Consider the following 16,448-nt stretch of genomic DNA (forward strand, 5'->3'; position numbering starts at 1 on the left):
CCAGTTCTGGAGCCAAAAGATTTTACGTCTTCCTGTTTATACATGTATAGACAAAACCTGTCTCAAGAACCTGCCAAGCTTGTCAGTACAAACTCCAGTCCTCCTTATGTACTGAATATTTTTCAGATGCATCTCACAGGCACGCTCCATCCCAGTGGTCACATAACACAGGCATCAGCTGATCCACAATCACAGATAGACCCAAGGTTATGAATACAGATCTGCTGCAGTGTATTTGCAAGCACCCTCAGGTGAGATGAAGAGACGCACATATGCACTTCACCATGTTGCAAGCCGCCACATTCCTTAAAGTTTCTGGTACCTGCTCTCTGTCCTGCATGCAATGCAAGCACAGCCCCAGCTGTCATGACTAGCTGCACCAGCTAAACCACTCTTGTAATCATTGAGGTGGGAACTAGAGCATCCTATGTGTCCCTGAGGACACAGCGTAAACAAAAATCTCCATGGTTTTGCTCTGCTTGGACAAAGAGCACATTACCTCTAACCACAGGAGGGTTATAAAGGCATCTCATCGGAGAATGACACTCACCTTGTGCCATGCAGCCACATACCATAGCCAGGACTTGCCTGTTTTCTTTGTCTGCCACCTCCTGTTCCTAAGAAACACGACTGGTGTCATGCATGTTTGCTCTGCCACAGGCAATTTTTAACCCAATTTCTTACTTTCAACCAGCTTCTGGAACGGCAGCTCAAAGTCATATCTAGACACCAACATTTGGGAGTGTTCATCTTGAACTGAATCCTACTTTTATAAGGGAGATATGGCTGAGGGGAGTTCAACCCTAATTAGCCATTAGAGCATCTACATGAGGCACCACATGTCCTTTGAAGACCCTCAGCCATGAGACAAGTTTCAGCAGGAACCTATGCCTTCTGAGAAACCAAAGTCAACCAGCTGTGAGACAGAGCTCTGCAGGTGGTCAAGTACCCTTCGCCCTAGCCTTCCCTTTCCAACACAGACCAGAAACACCTCTTAGAAGGAAGCAGGATAAGGCAGAGCATGGGAAGTAGTAGTAGCACCAGAACATACCCAAAGAGGAAAAAAAGAGCCCTGCATGGGAAGATACTCAACCAGCCCTCAAGTGGCTCAGCCCAAGGGCCACAGAGGCAGGGCAGAAAGGCTCCTTCCAGTCAAGTCAAACTGCAGTGGAAAAGCTTCGGCTAGGAAAGGAAAAAACTTTTGTGTGGAGGTTTAATTACATGCATGATGCATCCTTTCTGACAAAGGTTGAAGGGGCAAAGTGTTTCCATTGAAATAATAACAGAAAGAGAAAGTTTTCGCATCCCTGTTCATGGGATAAACAGAGGAGCGTGTGGCAAGGGCTCATAGTCTATTGTTTGCTGACAGCTTTTCTTTTATTTCTGAAACCAATCAGTCAAGGATCCAGATGGCTGCCAGGCTACATACAAACTCCACTTTCCAGTCTTTCCTATTTTACAAAGTGCCTTTTATTTTTAACATGGTTGCCTAAATCAATGGGCTCATGCAATTTCACTGCCTGGGTGTCACACTCTCTCCATTTCTCCCTCCCCTTAGCAGCTCTGGAACATGTAGGCTCTGTCCACTGAGTTTGCTCAAAGGGAAGAGATCTCAAAGATAGGAAACTACTTTGTGAAAAGAAGCATCCAGAGAAAGGGCACAGCCTGTATTAGGGATTTCACTGCATGGTAGAGTGAGAGGTTAACTCAGCTGTACCAATCCACATGTTGGTGCACCATCACTCATTACGTTTAGACTCTGAGCCAGGCTGCCCAAGGGTCACAGCCTTGATCAAAGAGTAGCAAGAGCTAATATGCAACAAGCCAAAACCAAAACATGCTCCCCACAGTGTCTGAGGTGCTGTGCTCCTCTGAGCCCAGACACTGCTGGGTTTGGAGGTGTCTCTGGGACACCCATAGGAACACAAGAAGGCTTTGCTGGAGGACAACAGCTAGCAAAACCTTGCCAGCAGCCACAGGCAGGACTTGAACTCAGTGCCAAAGCAGTCACAGCCTGCAAGGCTTCACCCTGAGCATCCCAACTACCCTGCTAGGGTTGCCCCTTCTCACAGGAAGAGCCAGCTCCTTACAAAGAGCCTGGCAGAAGTTGGTGGCTGTATTTGGGTGGCCTCATTCTTTGAGGGGAGGTCATCTCCAGCAGAGCAGAATCAAAAGCATTACAAAGCTCAGGCTGAAAACGGGTGCTCTGCTCTGAGATTTGTTTCTAGTGCAAGTCCTGGACAAGGGGAATAAAGACTATCCACTGAGACTTCTGATGTGGCCCCCAGGAAACAGTTCATAGTAATGTCCCTCACAGACTGGTTTAATGTGCTTGTACCTCAGGGCTGTGTCTGGTGGTCTCAGTCTCTCTGATGGGAGGCTGATTCCCCTCTCTTCCCACTAGGAGGATACGATGGTGCAATGTTTCCATCATCACAGAAAGGGAAAACAAGCTGCCACATGGATCTATGGCATGGCTGGACTTGGAGCCACTCGGCCAGAGGTCCTGTACTGTTAGCAATGATTCTTGGCCAGCCCCTCCATGGCTCATTTTTCCAGCAAAGCCCTCTGAATCCTATTGGTCCTGCAGCTGCAATGCGCAGGTCCCAGCAACACTGGGATTGGCACCACTAGATTCATTACAGCCTCCCTCATTTTGCAAGACTGTTTCAGGCGCTCTTGTTTGCCTTGGGGACATTACTGATATGCCCAAAGAGAATCACCAGACAAGGCCAAGTTTCTCAAGCTGCCATGCCCTCTTGCAGCAGCAAGAGGCTAGATGAACAGGCCTAGGCTTCAGGGAAGAAGCTGAGCCCATCAGCTGTGTCTCACACCACCTTGGGAGTGCAAAGCTGAGCAACCCAGCCCTTTTTTTTGGCACCACCCCAGGAGTGGGTGCTGTGGGCATGAAGTGGCTCTCCATTGTTCAGAAAAGCCAACTTCCTGGCAAGGGGTAGCCCAGTGGTACTGCACCCCAATGTTTTCCCACTTCTGTCCCTGCCAGCCAAACTCCATTTCCCTAGTTGCCACTTTGTCGTGTGTCTGTCTCGTTCCCAGCTGTGCTGAGGCTCCTCCATCCGCTGTCAGGAGGTGGAGCTCACCACAAATTACTGACTCCATGTGTCTGCAGGAAACATGCCCTATCACTGGGGGGTGGGCGGGAAGAGGAGAAAGGGGTGTTAGCTCTGTGCCAAACACACACACACACGATGCTCCCTCTAACTGCCTTGTTTCCCTGCAAGGCTGCTACAGCTCCAAGGAAACCTCCCTGAACCCACAGAACAACTGCCAGCTCAGACAACATGGCTTCAGGGCCCTAAGCCCAGCTGTGGCTCTGTGCCCCAACCCCTGTGCTCACACGCACTTTCCACTTCATACAGATGCTGCTTAGCTAACCAAAGACCAGGGTGCAGGAGTCGTCAAACCTCGAAAGGGGATGCTGTGGAGGAAGATGTTGGCACTGCTATTTGCTCCAGGGCAAGCAGCTGCTCTGGGCTGAGTGCACCTCTCAGCAAGGAGCAGTGCTGCATGCCAAGGTGCCTCCACAGGGGCCACCTCTCACCACCTCGCTGATGGCCTGATTCAAGAACAAGTATTCATCTGTAGCCACTTTCCCTCCCCACACTAGCAGTTTTCCATCACTGCCAATATTTCCTTTTCCTTCTCCTTCCCTGGGACAGCTCTGTAACTTGGGTGAATCCCATCAGCCCTTTCCTGGGACAGAAGGCATCTGTTGGCCTCTCTAGGATGGAGAAGAGCATTTCTTGTTCCTGCTTCACCAAATGGCTGTGAAAAGATTCAGAGCTTGGAGCTTTGCTTCTCTCCTATTTCCTCAAACAGATGTTACTGGAATTGAAACTGAGGGCAGAGGTTTCAGGTAGAAGCCTTGGAAAGACAAAAACCGTTAACCATCAAGGACTCACCTACTAGAAACACTGTCTAGTCTATTCTTCCAGAGGAAGATCTGGGGTACTTATCCTACTTGCCAGGCTAAAACTGAACAGCAAGGGTGACTCCAGTCTCCCTTCCTTCCTACTGTGAGGGACCAGGTGAAATGTCTTGCCCATAAGTTTGGCATGAGGAGAGATGCTAGGAGAGCTCTGAAGAGATATGTTTTTAGTGTACTCATGGCCTCCTTCAAAACAGATAAAAGGCAAAAGCTGGTATCTCCCCCAAAACCACTGAAACATTTTATATACACATACTGCTGTCAAGCCCAGCCCAGGGTAGTCAAGGCTGGTGTTAAGCAGACCTTTACTAGTTGGATTCACACCGCAGCTCTTCCTGCCTGGATTGTTGTATCTTCTATTGCTGTTTATGCACCATGGCCATTTCTCAGAGCTGAATCAGCAAAGCCTGGGTTTCTCCAGGAAAGCACCTAATAACTTAAGCTCTACAGTGAGACTTGAGAAGTGAGTACACAGCGTCCACCAGATCCACACTTGTTAGTGAGGTCAAGGTCACATTAGGACTTAAACTCCTCAGTAAATAATCCCTTACAGCCTCTTCTCTGCTCCTTTTGTTTTATGCCCCAAACAAGATGAGCTTCTTGGTGCTTCCCAGTACCTACCCATGAGAGTTTTCAAATACAGAACTACTAAGCAAGCAGGGCTGAGTCTGGGGCAAGGGGAAGTTGTATTTTGCTGGACCTGACTTTGAGTGAACTACTTCAAACACAGGAAAGGCTGTGAATGCCCCCAAACCTCAGTGTCATTCACCAGCATGCCTTCCCCAGTTTGCAACTGCTGGAGGGTGACTGGGTAAATATGCAAAATACCCAGGGGGCAGGGGGCAACAGAAAACAAATAACGACTTGAAACATAATGATGTAATTTAACTAACACAATCACAGTCTCAGTATAAGCTCCACCAAAGGGCAATGAGGACTCCAGGAAGGAAAGCAGACCTTGATCTTGTCTGCAATTTCAGAGTGTGTCTGACATCAACAGGAAAAATGAAGTCCCCAGATGGGCAAGAGGTGAAAGTCATGCATTGCTTTGTCCAATGTTTGTTGCTGTCTAGGAGTGGGACAGGCAGGAAAGGACCCCACAAATATTACATGAGGACAGCCTGGTCGAAAAAGAAAATTAATATTTTGAGTCCTGACAGCAGGCTTTTTGCTCTGCCTGACTGCAAACTGGTTTCTTACTGCAGGGTGTTTTTTCGTTGTTGGGCTGAGCACCACCAAAGGGAAGCCCAAGTCATGTTTGTCTCTACTGGGAAGGGCATGGAAGCCTTGGCTGTCTGGTGGGATGACACAGATTGTGAAGTTGAACAGCAGGAACCCATGGGCCTCACACTGAGATGAAAAGCAGGGGAGCTGCGGTCTGGTCCAGCTCTGCTCACCTAGGATTGTCATCAAGCCATGTTTCCCAGTTCTGTCTCCATCTGTCCTCTCCCTGCCCAGATGAGTGAGCAATGCTCTAGCCAGGACAGTCTGTCCAACGGGTAACTGGACATGGGGTTACTGTAATATAGCTCCCAGAGTTGAGGTGGATACCTGTGCTATCCAGGACCTAACCTGGTAGACAGGGGGTAGAGAATTAAGAACCTGGGTTTCTGCTCTGTTCTCATAGACTGGGCAGGTAGCTCACCTTGGTGTCCCCATCTAAGAAGTGTGGATGATCTGCTGACATCCTGTGCAGTTACATCCCCCTCCTGAAATTAAAATACAGCAAGGGGTTTGCATATTTTCTCAGAGATTCCTCATGATTTATCACCATTGAAATGTCTGCTGTGTGTCTGGGATCTCAGTTGTCTCCTGTAGGATAGCCACATGGTGCTGCCCAGGGGATTTAGAGGCATCATTCCAATGCAAATTCTTGCTTGGCTTCATAACAGTATCTTTGCAAGACAAATCACACTGCTCCCTGCCTTCCCCATCCAAAAGCAGCATTTATAATCAGAGCTTTTGTTTTGTGAAGCACAGCTACACCCTAACCTTTGAGAGGGGAGGGAGAAGATGCCTCCTCTCTCCTGCAAGGAGGTCTGTCCTCGGTCTCAATCTGGAATGGCACAGATAAGTTCAGCAGGGGCAGTATCCAGTGCTGGGAGGAACAGTCCCTTTGACACAGCCTATTTGAGGTTTGGAGTAAGGAATGGTGGTGAGAAGGAATTAAACACCATAAAAACATAGGAGTGCTAAAGACATACACTGCTGTTTAAACAGGTCGGCGTGATTAAAACCCTATGTGTTGTAAGATCTTATGGGCATCTCATTAAAAACCTATTATTTAAAAAACACAGCTTAGATGGGAATGTTGTTAAAGGGCAACTTAAAATAAAACTGACCATCTGGTTCTCATTAGGCAATTGTCTATAACCACCATGTTATTATAAAATCCACTGTGTGCCTCACATCTGCTTATCTCCTGCTTGCCCCTTTAAAGGGCAACACTGGCTGAGACTCAAAGTCTGGAAGGGGTGTGGTCTGGGGGAGGTGTAGGGGGTCTATGCTGGTGTAGGATTTCTAGGTGATAGTGATCAGCTTTTCCCACGTTACACATCTGTCTGTGCACCCTCCTATTTTTTATTTATCCCCATGCCTTCTATCCATCCCTGCTTGGATTTCTGTTGCAGCATTCACTTTCTTTGTCTGTCTCTGAATATAAACCACTCATCTTTCTACCTCATCCCCACTTTCAGTCTTGCCCAGTGCCCACAGCACACCTAAAGCACACACAGTTAGCAAACCCAGTTGGACCAGGGACTCCAGGCTTTTTCACCCCAAGCCACAGCAGCATGATCCCAAGACTAATGTCCTGTGCTGCATCCCCACACTGCAAAAGCATGGAGGGTATCAGCATCACAGAAGGAACATGAAAGACAAGGACACAACCCCAATAAACACTAGCCTAATAAGTCCAACATTTCCTGGAGGTGTTGGACTCACATGTCGTGTCTAGATACCAAGCACAGACTCCACCAGGGATTTATTGTCCCAAGGCAGCCCCAGTGGAATAACACAACTACATTATCAATACAAAGCCTATATGCAGAGGCATCAAAATTTTCATTAAAAGTATTACAGCAAATCCTCCAAATATGCACAGAAAAGATTTTTCTGTGTAGCAAATAAAATAAAACACCACAACAAAATAATAATTAAAAAAAAAGATAAATAGGACTAGGCTTTGTGTTTGTTAATTGCAAAGTTTAGGACTACGTGCTGATTACGGAGTCCAACTACAGCCCCAGATGAGGCAAACAATAACCAGCCCAAGGTTCACGCAAAGACCTCAGTCAAGATCAAAAGGATACAGGGCCAAGGACAGGGCTGGAAACAAGTTACAATCCACATCAGAGGGATGTATATAGGAGAAAAGTTAGTTGGAGCATAGCTTCAAGCTCTGTCTAGGAGACTGGATCACAGGCAAGGCTACAGCCAGGCATACCTACAACATAGCTCAGGAAAGGACCAAAGACCCTGCGTTGAGCTGAAATGGGGCACCTGGGGCATGGACACGGGGTGTGGGTAGAGGTCCCAGGTGAGGCTAGTTAGGGCAATAAATGCCTATCAGCACACTGAGGGACCTGGCAGAAGAGCTTCGGTACCAAGGGAGGTTGGAGATAGGGGTGTTGTGAGAGGAGGGGTGATTTCAGTAAAGCATTGAGTCTGCACTGGAACAACTCACAGAATCATTTCCTTCATCTCAGCATAATCTCCAAGCACTCCAGCTAGACCTGCAAGAGGGTCCCTGCCTGTGCTTTCCTACATATATGTAACAGATCAAAACAGACCCAGGACACTTAGCCACAGAGCTCAACACACCCAGAATGTCACAACCCATCTAGATATGAAAGAAGAAATTGTCTTCCCTCTATGGGTGTCTTATTTTCCACAAGGAGAATAATTGAAACTAAGGGATAACATCTTTGTGTTGATATCAGCACTCCAGCTGCCACCTGGAATAGAGCTCGTTATCTTTTGTGGCCATGAGAGCAAAGGGGACACACAAGGCATGCTATCCATAGCCATGGCTTCACCTATGTGCATTACATCAGTAAAGGCCACCTGCTTTAATTTGTGTAGTGGCTTCACTGACGCCCCCTCCTCAAACCTCTGTAATGGGCATGCTTTTTAAAAGAAGTAACCTTCCTTTCAGCTTGCTCCCACAGCAGTGAATTAATCTGAAATATTCTTTCCTGAAAGGGCTTGCAGGAAAGTTAACCTCCCCTTCCAATCTCAGGCTAACATTTGGATAAACAAAACCCTGAGCAGATGTAAGCATCTCCTACCTCACCATGTCAAGGCGGACATACTGTAACTCTGTCACCCCTTCCAAAAAAGACCAGACACCTTTGTCCCCACCCCAAGCAAGAAGAAGCCTTTTAGACTTCAGAAAGTGATATGTAATGTATGTGTCTCCCTATATATATGGCTGTGAAAAGGATAACTGGGCATACTGAGAAGTGCTTACAAGAGGTGTTCTTCAAGAGCATCTTCCACATGCAGGAAATCGAACTTTAATAGCACTACTGACGTGGTGAGGTTTGCTCTTCACTGTCTCCTCTCCCTTCTCCATCAGCCTGCATCCTCCAGAGAGTCAGCTTACTTGATCTGGAATGAATTCCTACACACAGTGTCTTCCTAGCCTTCAAGCACAACAGTGAGAACAACTGCATCCTTCTGCCTGGTTCCTCTGAACCCACAGCTGGCTCCAAGCATTTCAGGAGCATGGCTGTGTGTTGCCACGCCAATGACTGGGCTGCTTCTGCTGTGTGGAGACACGCAGAGACAATTCACAGAATTGGGGGCAAACCATAGAGAGATTACTCTGTTCTTGCTGCCCTGGGAGATGGAAGGTAGGGGCAGTGACTGCCCTTCTGGGAAGAGATGAGCTATAGAAAAGCCTCAAGCACAGAAACCTCACTCTTTCTCCAGACGCAGCCAGCCTAGCATTTCTGCTCTGCACAACTCCCTGCCTTAGACAACCATTTGCTTGACTTGTTACTAGAGTCTGCCCTGTCTGACCCTCCCCACAGCATCCAGCTAGCGTAGTCCTCCATGCAGAAGTTGTGGGACCACTCTTCTGGCGTAATACATTCATTCATCCATCCAGCATGCACAGGACCAAATCAATGGGGACTCCTCCATTCATGGACCTTGGACTCAGGAGGCAGAGACAGGACTACTCTGAATGTCCAAACTATCTTTCTGTGTCCAAGGACGGGGCTTCTTCCAAGAGGCAAGGTTCAGAGGCGGAGCCATTTGGCAGACTCTCAGCACTTTCAGTATAAAGCATGGGCAATTCTGACCAGGAGAAACACACAAGTAGCCCACAGTCATGACGGGTGAGCTCATGAACCCAGGACACACCGCCTGTCAATTCCACCTGAACAGGTGGAGAGGCAGGCTTCCAAGAGAGACCCAACAGCATTGGAGAAATGGCTTTTGTCTTGCTCACGGAGAAGGAAGAAGGAGATGAAGGAAACAAGCACTGGTCCAGTAGGAAATGGCAACTGTAGGAACAATATCCTGACCCCATTCTGGTTTAGAGGGGTTCAACCCATGTAACAGCTTCTGCTGGAGTTTTCCTCTTACCTCCCCTGGGAAAAAGTCAAAGATTGTAGTTTGCTCCAAGTATTCACCCTGACACAAGTGCTCTGTGTTTATCGCAAACATATGCCTCCTGCCCCTGGGCTCTGGAGAGCAGGGTCAGATGCTGTTTCAGGAACATGGTGAGGGGGTGGTGGTGCTTGTTTGTTTGTTTGTTTGTTTGTTTGTCAGCGGGATGTTGTGAGGGCTGCTTGGTTTGTTTGTTTGTTTCTTAAATCTCCCAGGGGAAGTTTCTGGCAGAAAGCACCTCCTGAGAAAGCTTGGACCGAGGCATTCTTTGGCTGGGAACTGAGGCGATCTGCGTATGAAGAAACAAGAGGTGAAGAGGAGAAGTGTCAGGCCAGAGGGTTAAGGATTTGGCTTTGCTATGTAATGTGGTCATCAGGCAGGGACAAAAACAATCAGAAGATCAGAAACAAGCTTTACCCACAACACAACTCAAACCTCAGCAAAAGCCATGGGAAATATTTCCATTTTAACTTTTTGCCACCATTGGGCCTCCTGTGTGTTTTAAGTGACAGGGGCTACTTACTCTGGCTCCTACTGAGATCAGTGAAAAGCTGCCTTCTTTAGGCTTGAGCCATCTGAACCCCCTGCTTGGAGAGAGATCAAGAGATGTTAATGCAGCCTAACATGTCTCAGAGATGTTAGAGATGGTTTTTCTTGGAGTTGCATCCAAGGCAGTTAAAATTCCCTATGGGGGCACCTGTCAGCCAGCCTTACCTTTGCCACTTGTTGAACTACTTCTGTAGGGACTTTTCCCACAAAGAAATCCACAGAACACTAAAATACGCCTGATGGGGAAATCTCCAGACACAAGAGAGAGCCAGAGGGCTGGCTTACCAGTGTCACAAAGGTCAAGGAAACATGTCCTGTGGCCACTGAGCTATCACAAAGCTATCACAAAGCCTGTGGTGAGCTGCAGCATTTTTCATGTAAGCTGACTATATCATTGGGTTTAAAATAACTGGACATGTGGAAAATAGAGCTACCTTTCCTCTTCGCTCTTTCCGTTGGGGTAAGTGAATATTGCACAGGTCACTACAAAGAAATCTTTCTAACGAGGTGCCAGGTCCCATCCTCTCTTCAAGAAATCACAGTACTGCATTCAAAAAATGCTGATGGAAGTAACAGATGACATACTAATGATCCTTGGGGCTTTAGGCAGGTTCACTTAGGAAACCAGTCATGTGAGATCACAGTGTCTTTTTGCTTGCCAATACATTTGCCTGGGTCCTTCCTAATAGCTTTTTAACTCACAGGTCAGTTTCAACAAAGTATAACAGAAGAGTATAAGTCTCCAAAATAGGAACTTTCTATGAGTTTCATGAAAATTATTGGTCAAGTGCAAGGAAAAAGAAAAGTATAGGTCTAAAAAACATCCAATGCTGCTTGAGCTCAACCCTTTGCAAGGCTTCAGAGAATTCACAGAGGTGCTCACCTTCGAGTCACATGAGAAACAAAGCTTCCTTGGTTTTGCTGTTCACACAATTGTTTAGGACATCTTGAGACTTCAGGTTCTGAATAAATGGATGCCCTTGTCCCCTTTATCATGCAATGCATCTGTCCATTCAGGTCAGGACAGAGATGGACCAAGCCTGCCCAAAAATATTGAATGTAGGACATGTAAGGTCACAAGCAGGTAAGGCTTGTGGAGCTTGTGTTAGGAAAGCAGCAAGGGAAAAATCCATATAAATCTTAAACTCCAAAAGAATGACGCAATTTTGGGTACACTCATCTCATTTTTGTGTATTAACTTTGTTTGCTTTTCATCCTACAAGTTCTAATGTAAAGGAACCTATTTGCCTAAAAAACGTGTACTTACACATTCAGTGCAGTTTCCTTTAGAACAAAAAGCAGTGTTTAAAAAAAAACAATCTAAATAAGGTTGAAAAGGGCTTTCAAAATGGGTGCTGCAGACCATCATTTGCAGAACCACCGTGCCATCCTGTCATGAGCACACATGTGCATGCACACCCACCAGCATGCACTCCTTGGTATAAATGGTGATCTGGTTGGTGAGGAAGGAATCATGCAAAGGTGAGCAAAAGCTGCAGGCCGAAGGGACCAGAATGGTGTCAATTTCTGTAGTTGGTGCTAACACAGGAACACTAAAGCACAACTCCCATGGTAGTATCTGGCACTACGTGCCTGGGGAGGTGCAGGAGCACTGATGCCAAACAAAACTCTTTCCTTATTTTTAAAACAGCCACAGTCGTCTCTCTCCCCTTCTTAGCACCCTTCTTTCCACTGATCACATCATTGGTTTGGAGGACAGGTTTCCCCAGTTTTCCGTCCAGAGGCTGATGCAAGAGGAGACCCATCAGAGTTAGCACATGGCCATATACAGCACAGGACTTTATCTCCTCATCCCACCTGCTGCTTCTCATCACATACCCAATACTCCTCACATATTAGCGTCTGGAATGCCACCTCTGCTACTTTATCCTGGGCTTCCTTGCCCAGCTATGTCAAGTGCAAGAAACCTTTTCCTCCCTGATCTCTTTCTGGACCTGGCACAAATGTGTGGAAAGAGAAGGAGGGATTAAATGGTTTTTTTCTTATCTTTTCCTTTGTTTTATATCATCTAAAGATTTCAATGATGAAAGAAACTCTGTCAATGTGTGCTGTGGGTGATGAAGTGTAGTGTAGGGTGAGCTATGGACAGACAGCCAATTGCGGTTACTGTGCCCAGCCACCTGCGAATTGCACATCTCCTACCATATTTTTTGGTCACCCATCCTGTCACCTCCCCCTTCCTATTTACCCCATCATCCAAGTGGTGTCTCGCATCTTCTAGATGTCTGGGACATGGAGTTTCAATTAGGATGACTATAGCCATGTAGGACTCTTCAGCTGTCTCCTAACATACATATTTGTAATGATATTTACATGCTCATTACCATTCAGAGGTACTGTTAAACTTGACTTTGTATGCTGATATACATAAACAGAAAGTTAGGGATCTGGCCAAGACTCAGCAGCCCAAGAAACATGGAGTTAAGGAACTGTAAAGTACAGATTCACACCACTAGCAATGACGTACCCTGAGATATTTTGGGCACATCTTGAGTGTCTGCTGATGAATGGATCAGCCTGCATATGTTTTAGAAAACCCTTTGAACTTTCATTAAAATATTCTAACAATGTTATACATCAAAATCAGACATTATTCTTTTCAGTAAGCAAATTCCTAGAGCAACTCAATGAAAATACTCATTCAGCTCATTACAAGGACTATAAATAAGATAGAAAAGCATATTGCATACTGTTTCCCTCTACACCCAAACAATTAACAACAGTCAGGATATTTTATGATTGTTTCCATTAGAAAAACTGATGATACAAGAGCAGTATATTCTTAACGTCATCTTGTAAACACTGTTTTTGCTGAAAATATATTTTTAAAAGTCTAGTTTCCCTTAAAAACAGTGACATCCAATTTTATTGCTGGAAATTCCCTTTGTAAGTTCCCTGTGTTCCTGGGAATTTTGTTTCTAGAAAACCACACAATCTTTCTTTACTTCCTTGCACACTAAGTCCTCACTGCACAGGCAATTCAGAACTTGCCTCAATTTTAGCGTATTATCTCTATTCCATTTCTAAAGAAAAAATATCCTGGACTTGGGTTTGGAGATGCCTTGAACCTGGACAGTTTATCTGGCCTGAAGTATTAATCAGAGCTCTCCCACTTTGAAGCAAAATATCTGACAAAATCACAAGGGTGCTAATAGTCCTCCCCTCCATGTTTTTCCACAGTTGTTCCTGAAGAAAGATTAAACTCTTTTGAAACTAACACAAGAAGGGGAAAGAAACATAGCAGAGAAGCTGGTGGGAATTCATCCCTCAACACAGTTATGAAGAAGTAGGGGTGATGTGAGCTGTGTATTTCACCGTGATCAACATACCACAAAAACTTGAAAGACTTTTCCCCAAGGCAGCCAGCCTTCTGGGATACCCAAATCTCCGCATGGCCAAGAGATGTAGACTGAACCTCTGAGGGCTGACGAGCAAGCTTCAAGGGAAGTCCACAGTCAGAAGATGGTAATCCACTCCATAGTTGGGAGAAAGCTGAACAGGGTGTGATGCTGGGTCCAGGGCAATCCAGAAATCTCTGGGTTAAAATACCCAGAGGTATTTCTCTCTGCCTGTCTTCACTCCAAGATTTCACACCACCAGTATAGCCTAAGGACAGGTCATTCAAACTACCCAAGTTGCTTCTGCAAGTTACCACCTATTTGCCCTCTTTGTGTCCCTTCCCCTCCCACTGGGAACCTCTTTCCACCTCTTATTGCCCACGCAGCACTTCGCCTTTGAAGGAGGTGGCCAGGAATGGGCCCAGTTCTATTCTGGGTGCAAAAGGAGCTTACTTTGGGGCAGCCTCCAATCTATGTTTGACCCTTTGGGCACAGCTTTCTCATTCTGCTTCTGGACCCACTGTATCCCTGCATCTTCCTCTCTCTATTCCAGAAGAGGTGGAGAAGAAAGGGGAGGTGTTTTCTTCTTGCAGTCATGCTTTGGAAGATGTACTGTGCCCATACACTGTGTTCCCCTCCCCCTCTGCCATCCCTCCTCCAGGCTTGCTCCTGGTGGCCACAATAAGAGGTTAGCCAGCCTATTTCAATTAGTGGCAAACCGTGTGGCGTGACTCCAGGGCCTCCATATGTTCATAAGTATATGCAACCGCACTTTCCTTGACGCATTCCTCATTCCAGGGAAAGGCCACATCTCCACAGCTTGCTGGCACAAGTCACACAGGCAACTGCAGAAGAGATGGGATAATAAATACACACTCACATATATATACACACACACATACGTAGGAAAACTTGGCACCCTCCCATACTCTCCCGTGTTGACTGCCACATGGTCCCCATCAATTTTTTTCAGAGCTAGCAAGCCAGCCAACCGCTCATGGATGCTGACAAGGCACTTTCAACAGCTGAAGGGTCTTCTCTGCTTTCCTCCTCCCACCCGTAGGATTTCTCTTGGATTTTTTTTCTTTAAAGGCATCTGCTCCTGGGACATATTTCCAAACCATGGCATTGCCAGCTTGCTGGGTGCTCCTTGGCTAGGGTGCCCCTCTCTGCAGCTGGGGGTCAGCAGGTTCCGTTCCGTCCTGTGTGGGGATAGGATGGGGTCTGAAAGCAAAGAGATCCTCATAATGTGGCACGTCTACTATCTCAGGTATCCCCACAGGAGACTGAACGTCTCCCAACCCAGTTCCTGCCATTTTCCTGTATTGACTGCAAGGGTGCAGATTACATCTACTACTCCTTTACCCTGAACAAAATTGCTGCCTTTACATTCCTCCATCCCACTGCTTTCACCAGCCATCCTCCCCCTTCCCTAAAGCTGTTCCCCAACCCTCAGTCTCCTTTGTTCTATCCACAGCATCCCATTCCTCTGTCCTTCCTTTGACATTGATCTATCATTTCTTGACTGCCAGTTCTCCTTTACACCATGCTGTGCCCTGAAGAGTTTGCTTTTACCCACAACCTCGTTACCCTCACCCATCGATGTATATCCAGTTATCCTTCCTTAATTTACAGCAGGGTTTCCAGCAATGCCTAAGAGAGTGATGGAGACATGATTTTCTTCAGTGATTTGAACACTCTAATCTTCTTCCCCTTGCAGGCACTTTACAGTACTTGACTCCAAAGGGCACCGTACGTTCTAACCATCCTGGAGCCTGCTGTATTCAAGATAAATGGGCTGTGCTCAACACCTGTCCTTTGAAGGGCTCACACCTGGTCTTGGCCATGCAATCAGATGAAAAGTCCACGAAATTCCAATTCCTTTGGCATGAATAACTTGAATCCTTACCCCTTGAGGACCGTGGAGAGATTCATCCAACTCTCAGCTTTGCCACTATATTAATGCAATGCTCAAAGACTTTGTTGGGCATTGAGGACATACCTCAGTGTTAAGGAGGTCCTCCTGTGTGGGGCTCCTCTTTCCACGTGATGTTTTCAGGGCTTTCCACAGGTGACCAGGAGTTTGTGTCTAGAGTGAAAGTCAGGCCTGAATTAATGGAGATCTCCAAAAAGATATTTGACACCTCACAACAAGTTTGCTAATATTTAATGACACAACACACACTGCAATAGCCCCTAGGCTAAGCTGAAGGGCAGGAACTGTGCTTAAGGGGAAGGGGTACAGAAGTATTTGGGGGACGAAACAGAAAGCAGTGGTAGCAGAATGAGGACTTTCAATCTCAGTGAAATTCCAATCCCACTGAAACCCTGGCAAAACCTCTCATGGCTGCTCACCCCAACCCTATCCTGGGTGAAGGTCAAGAACATCAGTCTGGTGCCATGTAGGTTGATGTTTTAAGTCCCATGAGAAGAGGATTTTTCATGTCCTGGGCCTGGAGGTTGCCACCCATCACCTGTGCAAATCCCCCATATTTGACCCTTCTTTCCCTGCTCAGTCCTACCCCAGGTCAGGAGAGACGTCTGTGTTTGAAATGCAATTAAACACAGAGAGAAATCCCCCAGTCGGGCACCACCACCCCTCAACCAGCTGTTTGCAGTACAGCTGTGGGGATGGCCAGAAATGTCTGTGCAGGCAGCGAGCCCGACAGACACATGTTGGGACGGGAAGTGGGAGAAGAGCAGGACTGGGAGGACTGGGAAAGAACTGAAGGGAAGTGTTTCAGATGAGCAAGCAAAGTTCAGCAGATCTTCACAACCAGGGTGTACAGGCAGGTCTGGCAGAACTATTCACCTAGCACAGGAGCACTCTTCTTCCTCTGCCCCAGCCATTGTCTCCTTAATGGACAGGACAACTGAAACCTCTCCCTTACTGCTGAATGCCAGGTCATGTCAGCCCTTGCCATGTAGACAAAGAGACCACATGGCTTGAGCAGCCCCATTTCTCAGAGCTG

Source organism: Phalacrocorax carbo, chromosome 5 (genome assembly GCF_963921805.1).
Source record: "Phalacrocorax carbo chromosome 5, bPhaCar2.1, whole genome shotgun sequence".
Classification (NCBI taxonomy): Eukaryota; Metazoa; Chordata; class Aves; order Suliformes; family Phalacrocoracidae; genus Phalacrocorax; species Phalacrocorax carbo.